This window comes from Hydractinia symbiolongicarpus, chromosome 3 (genome assembly GCF_029227915.1).
Source record: "Hydractinia symbiolongicarpus strain clone_291-10 chromosome 3, HSymV2.1, whole genome shotgun sequence".
NCBI classification, from domain to species: Eukaryota; Metazoa; Cnidaria; class Hydrozoa; order Anthoathecata; family Hydractiniidae; genus Hydractinia; species Hydractinia symbiolongicarpus.
Window position 1 is genome coordinate 11,072,893 of NC_079877.1, and position 7,520 is coordinate 11,080,412.

Below are 7,520 nucleotides of genomic sequence, written 5' to 3' on the forward strand. Positions count from 1 at the left end.
ATGAAATAATACATTGTTTTGTTATCGAAGTATCTTTTTGTTTGTACTGTCTCTTTTTTATTAATTATTATTAATTCTCAGGATACGTTTATGAGCTCATTTTTCAACACGTCATTTGTGTGCATACATAAGTAGCAGTCATTGAACAGTTCCTGCTTATAATGTATGATTTATCTAAATCAAAAATGCGGGATATTAGGCCGGGGTATAGATCCGATTTTGTCGGAAAATAAGGCCGGATATTAGGCCGGGGTATAGATCCGATTTTGTCGGAAAATAAGAGCTAAACTTTTTTCCTTTATGCATTTTGGCAACCTTGTTCCCAGATCATTTTGCCTTGCTGATAAAGTTGCACTCTGTGTAATAACGGCTCCAGAGCCATTGGAGAGAAACACGACGTATGCACAAGCAAGCAGTCAAACACGACGTATTCACAAGCAAGCAGTCAGAACATGGAGGCTTTTTGTTACCTTCAACTTTAGCCGAAGGCTGATAAAATTGAAAGAAAGCTTTTCTGTTAAAACCTTTTGGCTTTTCAATGTAATGGAATTTGTAAAACCAAAGAAGATGACCCTCTTTACTACTTTTTTGTATTTTTGGAAAAAATCTTTAATAGAACTTTTGTTTTTATTTGTTAATTGTATTCTTCCCTCTCCGTATTCTAGTTCCCAGTATTTTTGAAATGATTGTTGAGGTTTTCTTAAAGAGCTCTGGGGACAAGAATGCTTTCTCCGCTGATAATAGAGAATTACATTTCTAGAATTACATTTCAAAGTTCATTTCTACCATTTTTTCTGGAGTGTCCGTTAATTGCTGTATGCTATTTGTAGATAGTCCGCTATTAATGATTGACCGTGGTTTTCAAGTGCAATCACGTATTGCCCGGCAATTAGTGGGTTTTTTAAAGTGGTTGTTAATCAGACATCCTCGTCCCCGGTTCTTTGATATAAAGACACTTTCGAGGTTTATCTCAAAGAGCCCTGGGGAAAAGAATGGCTAATAACTCTCTGACAGTGGTTTTCAAGTGCAATCACGCTTTGTCCAGCGATTAGGTGGTTTTGTCCAGCGATTAAGTGGAGTGCTTGTTAATTAGACATTCTCGTCCCCAGTCTCTGATATATATACACACTTTCGAGGTTTATCTCAAAGAGCTCTATAGGAACGTCAATATCAATTAGAGAGTCGAATGTACAACGAAACAATGCATTATACAACCACATGACGTCATCGCCTGAAATAGTTTACGAACTCTTGATATGACCCCAACATTCCAAAAGTAAAATCTCATATGGAAATCCGTTGTTAGGAATATTAGTTATGTGTAACGTCATCACAACCAAACATTTTTCTATCGAAATACGCCCTGCCCTAAACCAATAACGATGCAATTTTATAATAGTTTTGTCCATTTCTTAGTTAAGTGATCTATATGCAATTAATGTGGGACAAAATTCCGTCATGCGTTTTGTATCATATATTGCGTAATATCAATTAAAAGCTTATCCAATAGAAAATTAGCATAATCTTTATTTGCAACTTATGGCGGCTTTGAAAGAAGAAAAAAATGCCACCAACATGAGAGAACGGGTAAGCGTAAAATGAAAGATGGAAGTTTAACATGGAATTAAACAGATACCGTATGCAACCAACTAACTTTATCAGCAAGGCAAAATGCCCTGGGAACGACATTGGGATGCAACATCTATTAAGAATTACAGAGATTATGTTGGGAATCAATATTTTGAAATAAAAAACGATAAAAATCTTTTACAATGAAAGTAAGATTTCAGAATACATAAGCCCTTTTTTTTAGCATCAAACATACAACATGCTTTGCTTAAAAAATATTGTTTTATGTATCAATATAAATATTCTTAACATTTAAGACAATATCATGCTGTTATATTCGTAGTATATTTTTATTACAGTTAAGATTGAAAAATCTGAGAATGCAAACTGTTGTAAAAATCACTCGTAAAGGTAATGCTGCTCAACCAAGTTTTGTGTGTAGTGGAGGGGGGATACGCGATTCGATTTGTGATCTTCCCTAAAGAAAAGCTTCGTTTTCGCCGTGACTCAATCTAGCTATAATTTTGGAAAAACTTAAAATTTTCTTTCTAATATACCGTCGAAAATTGCTTTCTGTTTTGGATAAATTATAATTTAATTAAGAGGTATAATCACTTTTCAATTAGTCAACTAAAACACAACCGAAGTTTTCTTATCCACCAAAGTTTAGCTGGCAACTAAAAGAAGATGACGTTAGCAAACAAACGTTAAGCACTTGAAAATACACAACATGACGAAGCGGAACCGTCCTTAAACACTTTCCGTGTCGTCATTGAAAGATACCACAATTTCCTTTATTTATTGTTTTACTAAAGACTATATAAGACTTTTGAAATTTAATTTAATAAAGAAACTAACAGGATCGAAAGTTGTTAACCTTTAGATAGTTGAAGGTGAAGTCATTAAGTGACTGATTAAGTTAAAAGAGTGTGCTTTGAAAATTTAAACGTTAACTTAACCACAAACGACGCACGAGGGGCTATTAATCCACGCCAAAAATAAATGCGCATTTCACATGGTTTTACTACGGAGTACGGACAATATGTCAACACGTTTGGACTACGAAAACGTCTTTGCTGGTGAAAGCCGACTTGATCAGTTCGAGTCGTTATCTTTTCCACTGACTGTTCGAGCTGTTCTGCCGAGTGAAGTATTTATACCTAATGACTCTCGGCGTTACGTTTCACGAGAATTAACTTTACAGAAATGTCATCAGACCAAGAAACTACAATGTGCGCGTACAAATAAAGAAAATATCTATATACCCTTGACCTACCATTACTCTGTGTTATACACTCCAGTATTCCATGAACAAGTCTTTCATACAGTTTCTGATTTGGCAACTGGTAGGAAAAAGTATGACATTTCTTGGGTAGTAGCAACAAAATCATTTACATATAAAGAAAGTGTATTTGACAATGGAAGTGTTTTCAAAATTGAGAAGCCGTCCTTTAGACAATCGTTTCGAATGAAAAGAAACAAACTTAATTTATTACTATATCCAAGTATGAAAAGCTTGTCAATACCATTTGATTTAGTTGGGAAATTCATGAAGTGCGGATGTCCATACGATCCCGTAAAAAGATCAATTTCAGATATTATTTCAACAGAAGAGTTTCCATTTTTACTTCAGTTAAATAAACATGGCAACGATGAAGTTATCAAAGGTGAAGTATCAGATGACTTGATTTACGCATACGATACTAAAACTATGGACACTTTAATTGCGTGTTATGTTAATGAAAAAAATAAATGCGAAATTTTCGTTTTTCCCTCAAAATTACCTCAAAAATTGGAACTTCTTGATGATCAAGTCCATATTGACGTGCTGGATGATATAGAATTGCATTCAGTAAAAGGGCGCTACATTGATAATTACATTCAAATCGGTGAACAATTTCAAGTTCGTTGTCGTTATGAAAAATTAGGTATACGACAAAAAAAAAGAAATTTTAATCAGGGAAAACTTAGTATTGGTGAAAACATCACAGGGTCTGGAGAGAGTGCTGACAATAACAACGGCCCAGGGGCCACAGGACGTTTAGGGACCCTGAAATTGAAGCCTAAAAAACAGAGCGACATCAAGTCCGAGTCACCTCGATCAAAACGCCATCATCAGCATAACTGGAAGAACAGGTTCAGTAAAAGTTTAAATGTCGACATTCTACGTCACAAGTTCAGTGGTCGTGTTGTGAAAAACAAACCTCTCCCTTCCATACCATTGTCGGAAAAAGGTCCTCTACCCGCAATTCCAACTCCAAAATCATCTACGTTACTGTCATTTAAAAGGTTCAACAGCCTAAAAGGGATGCATAATGTGAAGAAAATGCACAACAAAAAAAGGAATCGGAATTACGTTATTCCGATAAGTTCTAAAAGCAAAAACTTGGAGAGTGATACTGATGACGAATGCGATGCGATATTTGAGAAAGAGTTGTGTGAAACAATGAATCTGTCTGAGAAGAAGACGAATGATAAAGTAGCCGCCCCGGATGTTTGCAACGCCTATGAAAACCATGAACGATTATTTGTCCATGACATTACCATCAAATCTTTTCCCTTCGTGATACCCAGTATGGAAAATGTAAGTGATTTTACCAATGACGAACGTCCAAAAAGTACGGCAGATTATTTACAGCCGGAGGAACTAAACGCACAGCGAAGAGAAGGTACCATGAAAATAAATGAAAATGATCAGGAAACAAAGATTAAGTCTCAAGACAATGAAACAAAGCCAGTGGAAATTAGACCAAAACCCGAAATCAAAAAAAGAAAACCCAAGTTGCCTCCGAAACCAGAAAGCTTTCGCATAGTATCTCATATCAGAAAGAAAAACCTCCAGCGAAATGAAACAGTTTGTGCATTTTCAACCCGATCTACTGATTTTGTCAACAAACAAGCGGACGAAGTCAATCACCTCTCGATAGGTGGTGTACAAAAGTTGTTGAGTGACGTTAAACTTTTGCATCTCCAAGATGTCTTCCGATCGAATCAAATTGACGGCGCTCTTTTAGCTGCTCTAGACGAAAGCAGTTTAAAGGATCTTAATGCTACAAAATTTGAGGCGAGAATGCTTGCTGCTTATGTTCATGGCTGGAGACCACTCACAGATGATCAGAAAACTATGGATGAAACATTGGATCTGAGAAAACCAGTTGAACAATATTCTGTTGGAGAACTGCCTTCTTTTATTGAAAAGTGTGGATTTCCTGACTTAGGAATCTTTTTGTTGAAGCACAATGTTGATGGGAAGCTCTTTTTGGACTTGATAAGTGATGAATTGCTTTGTTCATTGGAGTCTGAGCATCAAGTTGTTATAAAACGATACCAACTGATCAAGTTAAGAAAAATTGCACTTGAAGGCTACAAACCAAAACATTAGGTGATATATATATTTTCCAGAAATTTAAAAATTAACATTCAAACTACTTGTAATATACTATATATTATGGCTGCAAAAAACTACTTCTCATCTTGCTTGTAAATCTTTTCAAACCTCTTAAATTATATTTAAATTTATAGCGTATTTTTCTGACATCAAGGATCAGGTCTTGAATAATTTTCTTTTTCGAGAAAAGAGTTTTCTCATTTCATTTTACATTTCATTTTTCCTTTATTTTTTGTTTGTTTGTTTGTTTGTTTGTTTTATTTTGTTATTTCATTGTAAATATTTATTATTATAAACAATCGCGAAACAAAAATTAATAATGATGTTATTTTTTTTAGGAGCAGAGACTTTTGCGAATTGTAATTTTTGGACGAGTTTCGCAGAAAACACCTTTGCGAAAATTAATCGCGAGGTTGTCCATATGCGTGTTCGACATGTTAGCTTCAAATCGCTACCGACTACCAGTAATATTTCTTATGATAATTTTAAGGAAAGTGACCAGGTCTTGCCTTTGTGATTAATATTTTTCACTAAACAAATTTTCTTTAACCACTATTTTCACCGACTTTTGTTTTTTTTTAATTTTTTGGCTTACGATAAAGGAAAGATCAAGTGATCTAACGACATCTCCTTAACTACGTCTGAGAGCCTAATTGCTGCTTAAAAAACAAATCATTTAAAAATAATTTGACCAATGAGTAAACGATATCTTTCTAAACCAGACAACATTGCCTCGCCCATACATCTTTAATTTACTTTCTTTTTAAAAATTTAGTTTCGCTAACAGGATGACATGAAATGAAACTCATTTCTACGCATTACATATCTTTTATATGGCAGCGTTACCACAGGTTGTTGACATGATAAATGATACCAGCCTAGTTAAGTAAGCTTTCTTTAAGGATATCAAATTCAGTTTCTCTCAAATAAAAGCCTAGACGCAAACAATTGTCAGAACAAATTCCTAAAATCCAGATTCACATTGTAGCAAACCCCGAATTACAATCATCCAATCAGCACAAACTCGGCGTGGTCAAGTCTTACCCTCTTAAATAATTTTAGAATTAAATATATTTGTTTAGATAAGTGAGATTGTTGACCATGTGGCAAAGAACAATGGAATTAACCAATTGAAAATCACGGTCAGTATTCTGACTCCAAAAAAATTGTTTGAGACCCAGCGCATTTTTCCCACTTTTAACAATTCCGATTTCCTGATGGTAAGAAAAGTTATCTTGGGTCTCCTTGCTACTTGCGTACAGCCATTTTACATAACAAACTGATTTGTTTAAAGTGAACGAACAACTCATGATTGGCCCTCCTTTACTGGGTTAACCAATTAGGCGACATGTAATTCGCCTCGTTGAATGGAAAAATTGATTCGACAACTCGAAAAAACTGATACGACGATACGAGAAACGTATAAAACGTGTGTCGCATGTGACATGTGTGGATTCCGCCTTTTTCATTCGTAATGCGTTTTTCGGGTTTGTCTTTTCATTTTCGCAAACGTTTATGCCTTTGGAAATTAGAAATCAGCAAAACGGGAAAGTTTTGTCACGTGAAGTTATTGGTATCTTCAAAGACGCAAAAGTTTTTTAACCACGAAAACATTAAAAATCGGGGAAACTTAGCGATTTACTTCTTCTGTAACTTTCGAGGGTCGAGGAAAATAGGTCCAGATAATGAAAGTTCGAGTTCGGTTCAAGTTACCGGGAGCTAACTGTATAATTAATACTTATTTTTTTTATTTTTTGGTGCTACAAACATTTCTGGGATATCCCGATTTCTTAAAACATTAATACATGTAGACTTTTGATTACTAGTAAGACAACAGAAGAAAAAGAAAGAAAGTCGTTGCTACTCTCGGAGGATTTCCCTTTGAAATAAAGTGAGTTTTGATTTTCGCGAAAGTTTGTTGCGCAAAGTTTCGCAAAATATACAAGTCGCGAAATGTTTTTTATTTAATTCACCATTTTTCAACACATAAATTAATGTTATTTTCTAATTCGCTGCGCTCAACCGAAAATAACCTTATTTATTTTCTTATTTTTGCGACAGGGAAGACTCAATAGTAGTTTGTGTAGTAGTTTGTCGTCTTAGTTAGGAACCGTGTGCTATCGGTAGTCATAACACAATATAATACATCTATATTTCCTACGAACTAAATTACAACCACTAATTTACAATTGAAATGTTTCCGAAATCGTGGCTAAGCCGGATGCGAAAAACCCCATTCTATGGGGAAACATATCCTTAGACCCCAGTGCTACAGCCACTAACCCTCCAAGGTTAAGGGTATCATTAAAAAATTACACAGTTATTAACAACAACATTATAAACTATTCAAAATAAAACTGCTTATCTTATAGGTAATCAAACAGTTTTAACGTGTACGGTTGAAGAACCAATTGACATGTGAGCGCTTCCATGCCTTGTACGCCCTTTAAACACTTAAAAAACCACGTGACCGGCCCTGGCCATACATACGAAAATAAATTCAAGAAACTTATATATCATATTACCATTTTGTTTTAAGTTAGCCAATTTACACATTAGCTCA